Consider the following 15,042-nt stretch of genomic DNA (forward strand, 5'->3'; position numbering starts at 1 on the left):
TGAGTGAGTGTCATGTTTATAGCCTTCAGTCTCTGTGCTGTTGATCTCTTGGTTTGGTGATGTGGATGTAGAGAGAGAGAGTTTATGAATATGAACTGTGTGTGTGTGTGTGTGTCCAAGTCCTAGCCTCACTACACCAGTAAAGAAAAGAAAGAAAAAAAAATGATATCACAGGAGGATGAACGCAAAGGAAGACGGATAGGGCAGGAAGAAGAAGAAGAAGAAGAGATAGAAGAAGAAGAAGAAGGAGGAGGAGGAGGAGGCAGAGGAAAAAGACAAGAAATATACCACATCTTCCAGTAATAACGCTGAACACTCATATTAACTACTCCAACTAATTTCCGAAGAGCTATATAAATTCTATACCAAATACATATCTATATACATTCAAAACAAATTCAAACTTAATAATAAAAAAACTGCTATATAAAAATCAATTAATCTAAACCCATAAACATAGAGCCTTTCACTATTAGAATTGCCATTGGAGAAACATCGCAATATATCGAGGAGCAGAAATATTACCTGTAAAAACACACCTGCGCTATTCCGCCCTTTAATTACAGGTGACAAAATGTGTCTTCAGGATTTAGCGACTTGTAAAAAAAATGGGAGAATACTTGGTGGATCGGGGAGAGTCAAGTTACAGCGGGGAGTAAAGTTTGTGGCGTAGGGAGGGTGGTGGGGGCGTGGGGAAGGTGGTGGTAGTGTGGGGAGGATGGTGGAGTGTGGGTAAAATAGGGGTGGCGTGGGGAGGATGACAGCGTGGGGAGGAGAGTGACTGTGTGGGGGAAGAGAGTGACTGCGTGGGGAGGAGAATGGTACCGTGGGGAGGAGAATGGTACCGTGGGGAGGAGAATGGTACCGTGGGGAGGAGAATAACAGCAATGGGAAGATAACAGCGTGGGGAGGAGAATAACAGCGTGGGAAGAAAAATAAAAACTTTCAACAATTTCTACATGAACACAAGACAGACCCCGACTCACCTTATATAGGAGTTATAAACCAGTTGCTATTTTATCAGTACTGTGATGGCTGACTGGTAGTGAGTCGATCTTCCATCATGCGGCCCAGGTTCAGTACCCTGTGGCAAGAAGCAAATACATTATCTATCTATCTATCTAATCTGAGTAATAGAGGTACAGTAGTTGAGAAAGATAAACATAATGGCACCCCTCTTTCTCTACCTGGCCCCCTCTCTCTTTCTACCTGCCCTCTCTTTCTACCTTCTCTTTCTCTACCTGCCCCCCCTCTCTTCTACCTGCCCCCCCTCTCTCTTTCTACCTTCTTCTACCTGCCCCCACCCTCCGTCACTAACACACCCCTGGAGGTCACATATTGCCAACAGTGTGCTGGTAAGGGGAGCGTTAACATGATTTTTGTGGTTCTTGTAGTGGACATTTAAGTTGTTGGTGCGCGTTGTGTTAATTTTCTGAGTTTGTGAAATAATGTTAAAATAATAATAATATGAAGGTTTGAACTTTGGTGGTGTAAACTTTTTCTTGAATTGTAAGTGAATTTCTTTTTAATAAGTTTCTGAGATATATTGTTGTTCAGTTAGCAGAGTTAATTTATAATGTATATAAAATAGCTTAAAAGTAAACAAACAAACATATAAGCAAATAAACAACAACAAACAAACACATATGCATATAAACAACAACAAATAAAACAAAAACACAACAACTCCGAAACTTAAATATATACGAAGGCGAACACTTGTACCCTAACGTAACCTAACGTACCCTAACGTAACCTAACGTAACCTAACGTAACCTAACGTAACCTAACGTAACCTAACGTAACCTAACGTACCCTAACGTAACCTAACGTAACCTAACGTAACCTAACGTACCCTAACGTAACCTACTTTAAAAAGATGGACAATCAAGAAGGAACACTAATACAAGAAAGAAAGGAGAAGGAGATTAATTAATAAGAAGAGGAGGACAGGAGGAATATATGGACAAGTGAGAGAGAGAGAGAGAGAGAGAGAGAGAGAGAGAGAGAGAGAGAGAGAGAGAGAGAGAGAGAGAGAGAGCCCCAAATGCATTCACTTCATTAACAGGAAAGGAAAAACACTACCACACCCTCTCTTCCCTCTCCACCTCCCCCCTCGCCTCTATACCCTCCCTCCTCTCTCTCTCTCTCTCTCTCTCTCCACCCTCCTCGCTCTCTACCCTCCTCCCTCCCCCTCGCTGTCTCTCTCTCCACCTCCCTCTCTCACTCTACCTCCCTCCCTCTCCACCTCCCTCTCTCTCTCTACCTCCCTCCCTCTCTACCTCCTTCCCTCTCTTCACTACTCTATCATCCATAACATCTCTACATCAAGGTACTGTGACATGTAATTAACTCGGTCAGTACACCAACGTACCTGTCACGTCTGGTAGTGTGTGTGTGTGTGTGTGTGTGTGTGTGTGTGTGTGTGTGTGTAAACAACTGACTTATCACAAAATATACTCGACTCCTCACACACACACACACACACACACACACTGTTCATCGCCCTGTCTAGACTCGTCCTTGAAGAATACACATACACCTCGTCCTCCAAGTTCAAGGTTGATGTCAAGTCATTCCTCTCTACCTATTTCTCAATCTCTTCAAATTCCTCACTCTTATTTACACCTAATCTCATTTATTTACTACTACTACTACTACTACTACTACTACTACTACTACTACTACTACTACTACTACTACTACTACTACACGTATAAAAAGTGCTATTACTATTTCTAATACTAAAATTATCATTAATAAAATCTCTATATAACAAGGAGTATTTGGGCCAACAATGTTACGTTCTGTTGTTGAGGGTCACAAGTGTCGTCTCTACCCGACCATTAATACAGTCACAGTCGCCGCCACATATTTCCCCACCCTAATTGTTTATCTTCTTCATCAAGTTTTTCTTCCCTCTGTTTGTCTTTGGTGGGGAACTTTCCCTAACCGACGTCCAAGATTTATGTTTACATTGATGGCGGGGAAGTTTCCCTACCTTAACGCGGGATGGTTTACTCAGGGCCAAAAGCGGTGAAGATCCACTGTGTAAGGAGGGGGAGGCCTCGCCAGGGTGGTCTGACAGCTCTCAAGTTTTGGCGGGTGAATTGTTGAATATGTAAATTATGTTGCAGATGTCTAGTATGTAAATGATGTTTTACGAGAGAACCAAAGAGAGCGAGAGAGAGAGAGAGAGAGAGAGAGAGAGAGAGAGAGAGAGAGAGAGAGAGAGAGAGAGAGAGAGAGAGAGAGAGAGAGAGAGATGCTTTTAGACGTAAATACACTCAGACTCACAGCTAATAGTTCATCACCAGCAGGAGGTGTCGGTGTTCTGTTTTCTTTTGAAACAATATTTTTTTGCCTCCATCACACACACACACACACACCCCGTCGTACTCCAGGCCTCGGTGTGGTGAGCGTAGGTTTTGACTTAACTTTTTGGTGAGGGCGCCTGGCAACACGACACCCTCACAGCTAACTTCTCCTTCCTTCCTCCCACCGGCCGCTGCTGTAGCTCTGCTGAAAGTCATCTCTAATATCCACAAGTTTGGCTCATCTATGTAGTAATTCTTTAAGATGTTGTTGTTGATGTTGTTATATATTATTATGTTGTTGTTGATGTTGTTATTTATGATGTTGTTGTTGTTGTTGTTATTGTTGTTGCTGCTGTGAAGATAAGAATGTCATTTTAGTTGTAATGATTAACAAGATCGTGGTGGCTGTACCGTTCCTTTTTGGTGTAAATGTTATGGGAGATGTTTGTTTGGTCTGTCTGTCTGTCTGTCTGTGTGTCTAGGATGATGCCTTTACTGCGAGACTTCATACTAGGTCACAGCAGGTGGCTCTGGCTCGGTCTGTCTTGTTGTCTTGGGTCAAAGGTCGGGTGTAAGTGTCTAGTAGTGAAAAAGTTATACCTAGAGTAATTTCAGTTTGTATTGTCTTTTAAACGTGTACAGACCGACACACACACACACACACACACACAGCCAGAACGACAGACAGACATACAGACAGACATAATCTCAGGTGTTGCGGGGTCGTGTTCAGCATCCTGGTCTCTCCCTTAACTTTAGTTCCTCAAAGTCATTTTCTCGGGAAGAAAATTAGCGCAGTATTCAATTAACAATTAAACAATTACCTCCGACTAAGTAATCGATTAACAATTAAGGGTTTTTATTAATGTCCTCCGCGACCTGTGGTACACCATCCTGGAAGTAAAGTTAGGGTTAATTATCTAGAGGGAACAGGTATAAAAAGCTTTAATTCTGCATGGCCTGAAGATTAGCCCCTAGATTATTTCACCTGATGATTAAACACCCTTCCCTCACCTTCCCTTACCTTCCCTCACCTTACCTTACCTCACCTTATTTTACCTGGAGGTTAGGTTAGGTTAGGTTAGGCTGAGTAAGATTACATTATGTCAGGTTAGGTTAGGTTAGGTTAGGTTAGGTTAGCCTTAAGGTGTTTAATCAGTAGGTAAAATTAACTGGGGTGGCTAATCTTCGGGTAATCCTCATGTTCCTATCTTGATATTCTGAGCAAATTAATAAGTATATGTCAGTGATATTGACCGCCACGACCTAATGACGTCACGTTTGTTTACCGAAGGGCATGACGGGAAATATGAGTACGATCACCACCTATTATACAGAACTAACACGAGACACTCTTCTTCTTCTTCTTCTTCTTCTTCTTCTTCTTCTTCTTCTTCTTCTTCTTCTTCTTCTTCTTCTTCTTTTTCTTCTTCTTCTTCTTCTTCTCTCTCATAGTTGTAGTCAGACCAATTAATATGGACCTAACTCATATTACATATAATTAGGAACTTTTTTGTATCATAATGTAAAGAGCAGTAGTTTACACGTCACTGTATAATGTAAATAGTAAGTTTGTATGACACTATACCACTTACTCTGTCACTACCACCTCTACCACCTTTCATCATCACCACCACCATCACCACTACCACCAAAACAGTCACCACCACTACTACCACTACCACCATCACTATCTCGTAGTCGGAGTATCAACAGTAAGTCATGAAGTAACTCGCTAGTCACTGTTGGTCTCTCGCCGCATGTAGACCATCATCCCTTCCCCCTCCAACTCCCCCCCCCTCCCCATCACACCCCTCCAACACTTCCCCATCACACCCCTCCAACACCCCCCATCACTCCTCAACATTCCCATCATCCTCCAACACTCATCACCCAACACTTCCCCTCATCAGCCCTTCCAACATCCCCCATCATCCCCCTCCAACACTCCCCCCCCTCACCTCGTATAAACAACAAAAAACACAGATTATTTGGACACGGGAAGACGGGCACTAAAAGGACTATTTCTCACAGATTATTATTTTTCTTGGACGCCGAGAGAACATTCGACCACACCATTCAGCCTTACCATTCAACCTCACAGCTCACCCTCACCATTCAACCACACCATTTAACCACACCATTCACCATTCAGCTTCACCGTTCAGACAGCGCCACAGCTATACACCGCCATCCATCGTGGTGGTGGGACTCCCTGTGTCACACGCGGACATTATCTGTCAACAGTGACGCCTGAGGGACTTCACCAGCCAAGACTGCCAAAGATCCTCTCCGGCGGCGTTTGTAGGACTCACTAGACTCTTCACTCGAAACCGAACACGCGATATATCCTCTGACAGTCCTTCCAATCGTTGGGTTAGAGAAATAATCGGATTAGTAGGTCTATTATTCAACTCGTCCGTGTTTTAAGATGATCCATCCTCGCTGTCCTGAGTTACCGAGGTGTTTACACGAAGGCTGGGGCCGTGGATGACAAGGAAGTAATAGCCAGTTGACTCTCATAACAAACTAAAAATAACAACAACAAAGTATTAAAACGAAAAGAAAAAACAACACAAGGTCAAGTCTCAAGAGTCATTTTGAACCCCTCGTCTCGGGTGTTAAGGTGAGTTAATGAAACGTGTTCATTAAACCACCAGTTAATGGCAGGAAGTGAACCTTGTGAGGACCTGTACATCTAGTCAGTCACCGCCGGGAGGAGTGAGCGTCAAGGGCAGCCTCCGTCACGGCATGGACGGGGCTGAGACAGAACCTGACATACCTCCTCTCCCTAGAGTTCCGTAAGGGAGGGAATTACTGCGGGGTGTTGGAGAGGGATTACATCATGGAGACGGGTCTCCTATGTTGAGGAGGATTTTCCTATGTTACGTTAAGGCGTCACTTGCCGTGTTAATCTTCAGATAAGCTGCTTAACCCTTTAGAGGCCAGCGGCGCCCTAACGTTTTTTATTCTAACTTTAGACAATTTTATTCAGCTGAAAGAAACAGTTGCCCTCTAAATGGCTAATAACCTAAACCAACCTAAGCAAACCCAACCTAACCTAACCTACCCTAACCTAACCTTAACCTAACCCAACCTAAACCAAACCAAGCCTTACTTAACCTAACCCAACCTAACCTAAACTATGATCTAAAAGGCAGGTACAGTACAAACAAACCAAGCGTCCATCAGAATAGTGAACAAGTGTTGAACATTATATTTATGAGGTAGTGTTTTTAAGTAGAATGATTTATAAATATTAATTGTAAGGTCAGATTATGGGAGATGGAGTTAGGGTTATGAAATGAAAGTACGATTATTTTTTGTAACGTACAGTAGAAGAAATTAAATTGATATCGATTGTAAGTACTGTAATTAAATGACAAACAAAATAAATACAACAGAATAATCAAAATGTATTAGTTTATTTTTGTATTCATTCATCAAGGATTATTTTGTTCATTCGTGTTCACTCGTTATCATTCTTTCACCCTCACTGTTTTTCATAATGCTCACTATCAACGCCTTCCACGCCACAGTGCTGTCATCAACGCAGGCTATTCAGACTGACGTTAAAACTGCTATTGCAATGCTTCAACAATTAAGGGTCTTGAAGCGCTGAACAAATGATAGTAATTAAAGTAGTCCATCAACAATTAGCAAGACAAAAATAAATAACTAATGAGAGACAGAACTTTGTGTTTGTTCAGTCACCTAAAATATTTTACAATCGCATAACACTTTAACATTCTCCTTTACAATATCACAACATCACAACTTTCTCCCTTACAATCTCACAACATTCTCCTTTACAATCTCACAACATTTTAACATTCTCCCTTACATGTTTGAAAATCATATATACAGGTTTGTTAAAAGTTAAATTTCAGACTACCATTGTTCATGCAAATGTGTAGCTGACCACAAAGGCATTAGTACACCACAACGTAAAAAAAAATATATATAAAGGAAATATCGGAATAAATTGGAAAGCTGATACATGGTTTTGTTGATGTTGGTACTCCTGATGTTTGAGTTGATGTTAGTACCCCTGATGTTTGTGTTGATGTTGGTACTCCTGACGTTTGTGTTGATGTTGGTACTCCTGAAGTTTGTGTTGATGTTGGTACTCCTGAAGTTTGTGTTGATGTTGGTACCCCTGATGTTTGTGTTGATGTTAGTACCCCTGATGTTTGTGTTGATGTTGGTACTCCTGACGTTTGAGATGATGTTGGTACTCCTGATGTTTGTGTTGATGTTAGTACCCCTGATGTTTGTGTTGATGTTGGTACTCCTGATGTTTGTGTTGATGTTGGTACTCCTGACGTTTGTGTTGATGTTGGTACTCCTGATGTTTGAGATGATGTTGGTACCCCTGATGTTTGTGTTGATGTTAGTACCCCTGATGTTTGTGTTGATGTTGGTACTCCTGATGTTTGAGATGATGTTGGTACTCCTGACGTTTGTGTTGATGTTGGTACTCCTGATGTTTGAGATGATGTTGGTACTCCTGATGTTTGTGTTGATGTTGGTACCCCTGATGTTTGTGTTGATGCTGGTACTCCTGAAGTTTGTGTTGATGTTGGTACTCCTAATGTTTGAGATGATGTTGGTACTCCTGACGTTTGTGTTGATGTTGGTACTCCTGATGTTTGTGTTGATGTTGGTACCCCTGATGTTTGTGTTGATGCTGGTACTCCTGAAGTTTGTGTTGATGTTGGTACTCCTGATGTTTGTGTTGATGTTGGTACTCCTGATGTTTTTGTGTTGATGCTTAGCACAAATTCTGATGTTTGTGTTGATGTTGGTAATTCTGGATGTTTGAGATGATGTTGGTACTCCTGACGTTTGTGTTGATGTTGGTACCCTGATGTTTGAGATGATGTTGGTACCTGATGTTTGTGTTGATGTTGTTCCTGATGTTTGTGTTGATGTTGGTACCCCTGAAGTTTGTGTTGATGTTGGTACTCCTAATGTTTGAGATGATGTTGGTACCCCTGGACGTTTGTGTTGATGTTGGCAATTCTGGATGTTTGTGCTGATGCTGGTACCCTGATGCCTGTGTTGATGCTGGCAATTCTGAAGTTTGTGCTGATGTGCTGGCATCCTGATGTTTGTGCTGATGTTGGTAAATTCCTGATGTTTGCTATGCTGATGCTGGTACTCCTGAAGTTTGTGTTGATGTTGGTACTCTGATGTTTGTGTTGATGTTGGTACCCCTGATGTTTGCGTTGATGTTGGTACCCCTGATGTTTGTGTTGATGTTGGTACTCCTGAAATTGTGCCGTTGATGTTGGTACCCTTATGTTTGTGTTGATGTTGGTACCCTTGATGTTTGCGTTGATGTTGGTACTGATGTTTGTTGTTGATGTTGGTACTGATGTTTGTGTGTTGATGTTGGTACTCCTGAAGTGTGTGTTGATGTTGGTACTGATGTTTGTATTGATGTTGGGCGCTCACAAGTGTGTGTTGATGTTGGTACCCTGATGTTTGCGTTGATGTTGATGTTTGTGTTGATGCTGGTAATTCTGAAGTGTGTGTTGATGTTGGTACCCTGATGTTTGTGTTGATGTTGGTACTCCTGAAGTGTGTGTTGATGTTGGTACTGATGTTTGTGTTGATGTTGGTACTCCTGTGTTAGTGATGTTGGTACCCTGATGTTTTGTGTTGATGTTGGTACCTAGTGTTTGTGTTGATGTTGGTACTCTGAAGTGTGTGTTGATGTTGGTACTGATGTTTGTGTTGATGTTGGTACCCCTGATGTTTGTGTTGATGTTGGTACTCCTGAGTGTGTGTTGATGTTGTTGCCTTAAGTGTGTGTTGATAGAGGATGGTTTTGTTCGTGTTGGTGATGGTGATGGAGGAGGATGGTGTGGTAGGAGTAGGATGGTGCTGGTATGGTGGTGGTGGGAGTGGGATGGTGGTAATGGTGGTGGTAGGAATTGGATGGTGGTAATGGTGTGGTGGTCAGGGTGGGATGGTGGTAATGGTGGTGGTGGGGTAGGATGGGTGGTAATGGTGGTGGTGGGGTAGGATGGTGGTAATGGTGGTGGTGGGGGGGATGGTGGTAATGGTGGTGGTGGGAGTAATGGTGATGGTGGTATGGTGGTAATGGTGGTGGTGGGAGGTGGGATGGTGGTATTAATTGGTGGGTGGGGAGTAGGATGGTGGTAATGGTGGTGGTGGGGTAGGTATGGTGGTAATGGTGGTGGTTGTGGATGGTGGTAATGGTGGTGGTGGGATGGGATGGTGGTAATGGTGGTGGTGGTGGGGTAGGATGGTGGTAATGGTGGTGGTGGGGTGGGATGGTGGTAATGGTGGTGGTGGGTGGGTGGTGGTACGGTGGTGGTGGTGGGGTGGTGGTGGTAATGGTGTGGTGGTGGTGGGGTAATGTGATGGTGGTAGATGGTGGGGTGGTGGTGGGGTGGATGGTGGTAATGGTGGTGGTGTGGGGTAGGTATGGTGTGGTAATGGTGGTGGTGGGGTGGGGGTGTAATGGTGGTGGTGGGATGGTGCATAATTGGTAATGGTGGTGGTGGGATGTGGTGAGATGGTGGTGGTGGTGGGTGGGATGTGGTGGTAATGGTGGTGGTGGTAATGGGATGGTGGTAATGGTGGTTGTTACAATGGTGGTAATGATGTTATTGGGTGGTGGTAAATATTGTGGGGGTATGGTGGTAATGGTGTGGTGGGGTAGGATGGTGGTAATGGTGTGGTGGGAGTGGGATTGTGGTAATGGTGGTAGTGGAGTGATCCGGCCAATAAATTTGGTGGTTGTGGATGGTGGTAATGGTGGTGGGGTGGTATGATGTATGGTGGTAAGTGGGGATAAGGATGGTGGTAATGGTGGTATTGGAGGATGGTGGTAATGGTAAGGTGGTGGATGGTGGTAATGGTGGTGGGGTGGGATGGTGTGGTACAAACTATAGTGGTGGGGTAGGATGGTGGTAATGGTGGTGGTGGGGTAGGATGTAATTGTGGTAGTAAGGATGGTGAGCCAATGGTGGTGGGTGAATGGTGCAAGATGGTGGTAGTAATGGTGTTAATAATGTGGTAAGGAAGTAGGATGGTGTGGTGCTAAACTATGGTGGTGTTATGAAAATTAGGATGGTGAAATAATAGGCAAATTGTGGGGTGGGATGGTAAAATGGTGGTGGTAAAGAGGACGGCTAAATGGTAAGGTGCTGCCAATGGGAGTGACTTGGTGGTGGGTAAATATGATGGTGGAACTAATGGTGGTGGGAATTGGGATGGTGGTAATAATTGATGGTACAAGTGGGATGGTGGTAATGTTGTTGGTGGTAGGGTAAAATGGTGGTAATGGTGTATGGTGGGGTGGGATGGTGGTAATGGTGGTGGGGTTGGGATGGTGGTAATGGTGGTGAATTGAGGGTAGGATGTAATGGTAATGGTAGTGGTAGGGTAGGATGGTGGTAATGGTGTTGGTGGGGTGGATGGGTGGTAATAATTGGTGGTGGGGAATTGCAGGATGGTGGTAAGGATGGGTGGTGTAATGGTGAGGTGGTGGGGTGGGATGGTGGTAATGGTGGTGGTGGGTGGGATGGGTGAAGGTATGGTAGTGGTGGGAGTAGGATGAATTGAGTGGTGGTGGTGGGTAGGATGGTGGTAATGGTGGTGGTGGGGTAGGATGGTGGTAATGGTGGTATATGGGGTGGGATGGTGGTAATGGTGGCTGGTGGTAGGGTATGGATGGTAATGGTGGTGGTGGGGTGGGATGGTGGTAATGGTGTGGTGAATTGGGGTAGGATGGGTAATGGTGGTGGTGGGGGTGGGATAGTTGGTATAATTTGGTGGTGGGGTAGGATGGTGGTAATGGTAGTTGGTGGGGATAGGATGGTGGTAATGGTGGTGAAATTGGGGGTGCAGGATGGTGAAGGTAATGGTAGTGGTAGGGGTGGGATGGTGGTATTGATAATTGGTGGGGCTAAATGGTGAGAGGTAATGGTGGTGGTGGGGGTAATGTGTTGGTATAGTGTGGTAGGGTGGGATGGTGGTAATTGGTGGTGGGGTAGAATGGTGGTAATGGTGGTGGTGAAGGGTAAGATGGTGGTAATGGTGGTGGTGGGGTAGGATGGTGGTAATGGTAGTGGTAGGGTGGGATGGATGGTGTGGTAGGGAGTAGGATGGTGGTGGTGGTGGTAATCTAGGATGGTAAGTGGTATGGTGGATCGGATGGGATGGTGTGAACCTGTGAATGTGGTGGTGATAAATGGGGGTGGGATAAAGGTGGTAATGGTGGTGGTGGGGAATGGTGGTAATGGTGGTGGTGGGTAAGGTGGTAAATGGTGGTGGTGGGGGTAGGATGGTGGTAATGGTGTAGGAAATTGGTAGAGGGATGGTGGTAATGGTGGTGGTGGGGAGTGGTGGTAGGTGGTGGTGGGGTAGGGATGGTGAGGTAATGGTAGTGGTAGGGTAGGATGGTGGTAATGGTGGTGGTGGGGTAGGATGGTGGTAATGGTGGTGGTGGGGTAGGATGGTGGTAATGGTGGTGGTGGGGGTAGGATGGTGGGAGAAGAGAGTTACTTTGGTGGTAGCGGAGGGTAGTAGTGGTGGAGGGTGGTGGTGGTTGTAGTAATGGTTGTGGTAGTGGTGGTGTACAGGATTTACCGAACTATTGTTAATGTTAATCCCTGTAATCCCACTTAGGGTCGTTTATGATAATCTACATCCATTTGTAACCTGGTCTGTGTTAACTATAAATGCAGGCCTGTGTTATTTTGTGCAGGTATTTCAGTGAAGCAACAAGTTTCTTTAAATGTGTGTGTGTGTGGTCAACATGCTCGCCTCGCAAGCGAGTGGACCCAGGTTCGATCCTCGGGCAGGGTGAAACTATGGGCAAGTTTCTTTACGTCATTTGCCTCTGTCTATCCAGCAGTAATTGGAAACCTGGATGTTAATCGATTTGCGGATCGTGTTACGGGGTAATGGTTAGCCAGTGCAGTTGGCGAGTTGTCCGGTCTTCTCGGACTATTCCTTGACACTGGGTCATGCAGCTCGTTAACTTAGGGTGTGGTTGTTGTGTTGGCGACAGCTTCTACACCTTAGACAAATTCACGCCTAGGTGGCCCTGAGGCCGGCCATCCTCGTTACACGGGGGCAACCATTATACGTATATGTATGCATGTATGTATACGAAGGTGTGTGTAAAAAGTTACTGCATATTCTACAACATAATGCTTAATTAATATGTACAATGTGTGTTCTCTTGCCTACGCGAAGTACAGCATCCTCCTCTAGCACTACCACCATCCTCCACTACCACCATCCTCCACTACCACTATCCTCCACTACCACCATCCTGCTCCACCACCGCCACCACCTCTACCACGCCCCAGTTCTCTTATAATTAATAATTATTGCTCTATTAATTAAATCGAAATTGTTTACAGAGTGCCAGGTAATAGCCGGCCAGGTGTGCGATTAAGTGCATTACATAAATTCGCTTGTATTTTTGCATAAACAGGATTAGCAATATAACATTTAAGCGAGGCTCTATGTTTTTTAACTCATTAAATGAATTATTTTCGGAAATGTCGCGTTTTGTTATCTTTTTTTTGTTTCTCTGGTAATATGATCAATATACGTAATGAAAATGGGGATATTCGGACAAAATTGTGGTTATCAGGATGATTTGTCTGACAGGACCATCGGACACGCAGTAAATACTCGCCCCTCATCACAACTCTGAACCAGTTTTCATTTTCCAGTCTATCACAATTTATGGTTCCTGCCTAAATTCTCAACAATTTTGGCGTCTCTTTCGTGTTGGAGTTTTTTTTTTTTTACCCCTGCAGATATTTGTCCTTCTCTCACCATTATCTAATATTTATATAATTATGTTTATCATCACAGCGTAATCACCCTAATTAAAATTCCTGCTGCAAGGTATTTTCATAATCATCGTTTTTACATATAACGTATAAGAACATATTTTGCCCCTGTAGTCTCTGATGATTTACTTTATTGTTATAACATTACGTTCATTTATTCTGTAGCTTTTATGGTCAATGTTTCTCCTTTTGTGGTGAGAGGGGTGGAGGAAGGGGAGGGGGATAAGGAGAGAGAGAGGGTGAAGGAAGAAGGAAAGGAGCAAGAGGCAGAGAGGGAGATGTGGAGAGGGAAGTGAGGAAAGGAGATATGTCAGTTCAGTCGAGGTCATTTCAAGTTAGGTTAGGTTAGGTTAGGTTAGGTTACGTCATATCAGGTCAGGTAGGTTAGTGGACATATTGCGTGTTCGACTTTAACCCTTTGGCTGCTGGAGGTCTCACTAAGCTGAATAAAATCGCGTGTGGAGGTAACAGCCGGAATGCAACGAAAGAGTTAAAGCTTATGCATACCTGATTTTTCTTAGCCAAGGTACATTAAAGATATATTCAATAAATTACTTATTAATCGAAACTTAGCGATAACAATACGTCTCTTTCCACTCATGTTATCATCTTATTTTGTTATCTTCCCACGTGTTATCTTCCATCTTTCTCTGATAAGCCTCCACACCATTCTTCCTATTCATTGATTAACGCTATCCTTATCATTACTCTATATCCCTTTGTTTGTTCTATTTTCTTCCTCTTATCATTCATTTTTGTCTTCTCATCCTCATGTTATTGTGTCTTACTATTATTAATTTTCCTTTTTTTTCATTTTCATATTTTAATTATTTCCTCTCCTCTGTACACGTTCCATTATTCTCAATCTTTATAGTCAAACATATTTATCAACCTCTGAGGCTGCTAAGTACCTTCATCTTCCATTCATCATCTCCCTTTTATCAAGTATCTTTCTACCCTGCCTCGTAATTCCTATCATTATTACCTCCTTTACACACTTTATACATTAGCTTCTCCTTCTATACATTATTTTCACTATTATCTCCGTCCACCAGCCTCAATATTTTCTTTATTTATGAGAGAAAAATCTTAGCGTGTGGGGATTTTTTTTTTTTGAGATGTAGACAAATTCGTGTTTGTTTATGCCAAGAATCTCTGATAAATGGGCCGAGTGTCTTGTGGGTTTTTTTTATATATATCCAAGATTTTAAGAGTTTGTCCTTTATTTACGATCTGTTTTCTTTTTTATAATATTTTTTTGCTGTTTTATATATTTTGTTTTGTCTAGTTTACTTTTGTTACTGTAATGTATTTTTTTTTTCGTTTAATCCATCAAAATTAGGATTAATTTATCCTAAACTCAAATCCTGTTTTCTTTTTTTTTTAATTATTATCATTTTATATTTTTATAATATATATTTATTTATATTATTCTTTATAAAAATTGTATAAATTATGCCAGAATATTCTTTGTATATCTTTTTCATATTATTTTATATTATATTTTGTTGTATAATTACTCTATAAATATATATAAATATTCACAGTTTCCTTTCCTATATATAATTTCCCATTAGTCGTTCCTATATATTTCGTATATAATAACACTCGTTTTTATATTGTTCGTTAATAACTATCCAATATCATATGACTATATCATTTAATTTCATTTATTTGTCATAGTAATTTTCACTCTATTTTTCTAGTTAAATTTAATTATCTATGATCTACAGTATTTTTATTTCCACTATAAACATCCTGAATTATACCAGTTGATATTTCACTCAGTCTCTTCGTTTTTTAATGTTTAGTCGTAATTTGTATTTTTATAGATAAATTTGTAGTCAGTTTATCGTAGTGTGTGTGTGTGTGTG

Source organism: Homarus americanus, unplaced genomic scaffold, assembly GCF_018991925.1.
Source record: "Homarus americanus isolate GMGI-L3 unplaced genomic scaffold, GMGI_Hamer_2.0 scaffold54356, whole genome shotgun sequence".
Taxonomy (NCBI): Eukaryota; Metazoa; Arthropoda; class Malacostraca; order Decapoda; family Nephropidae; genus Homarus; species Homarus americanus.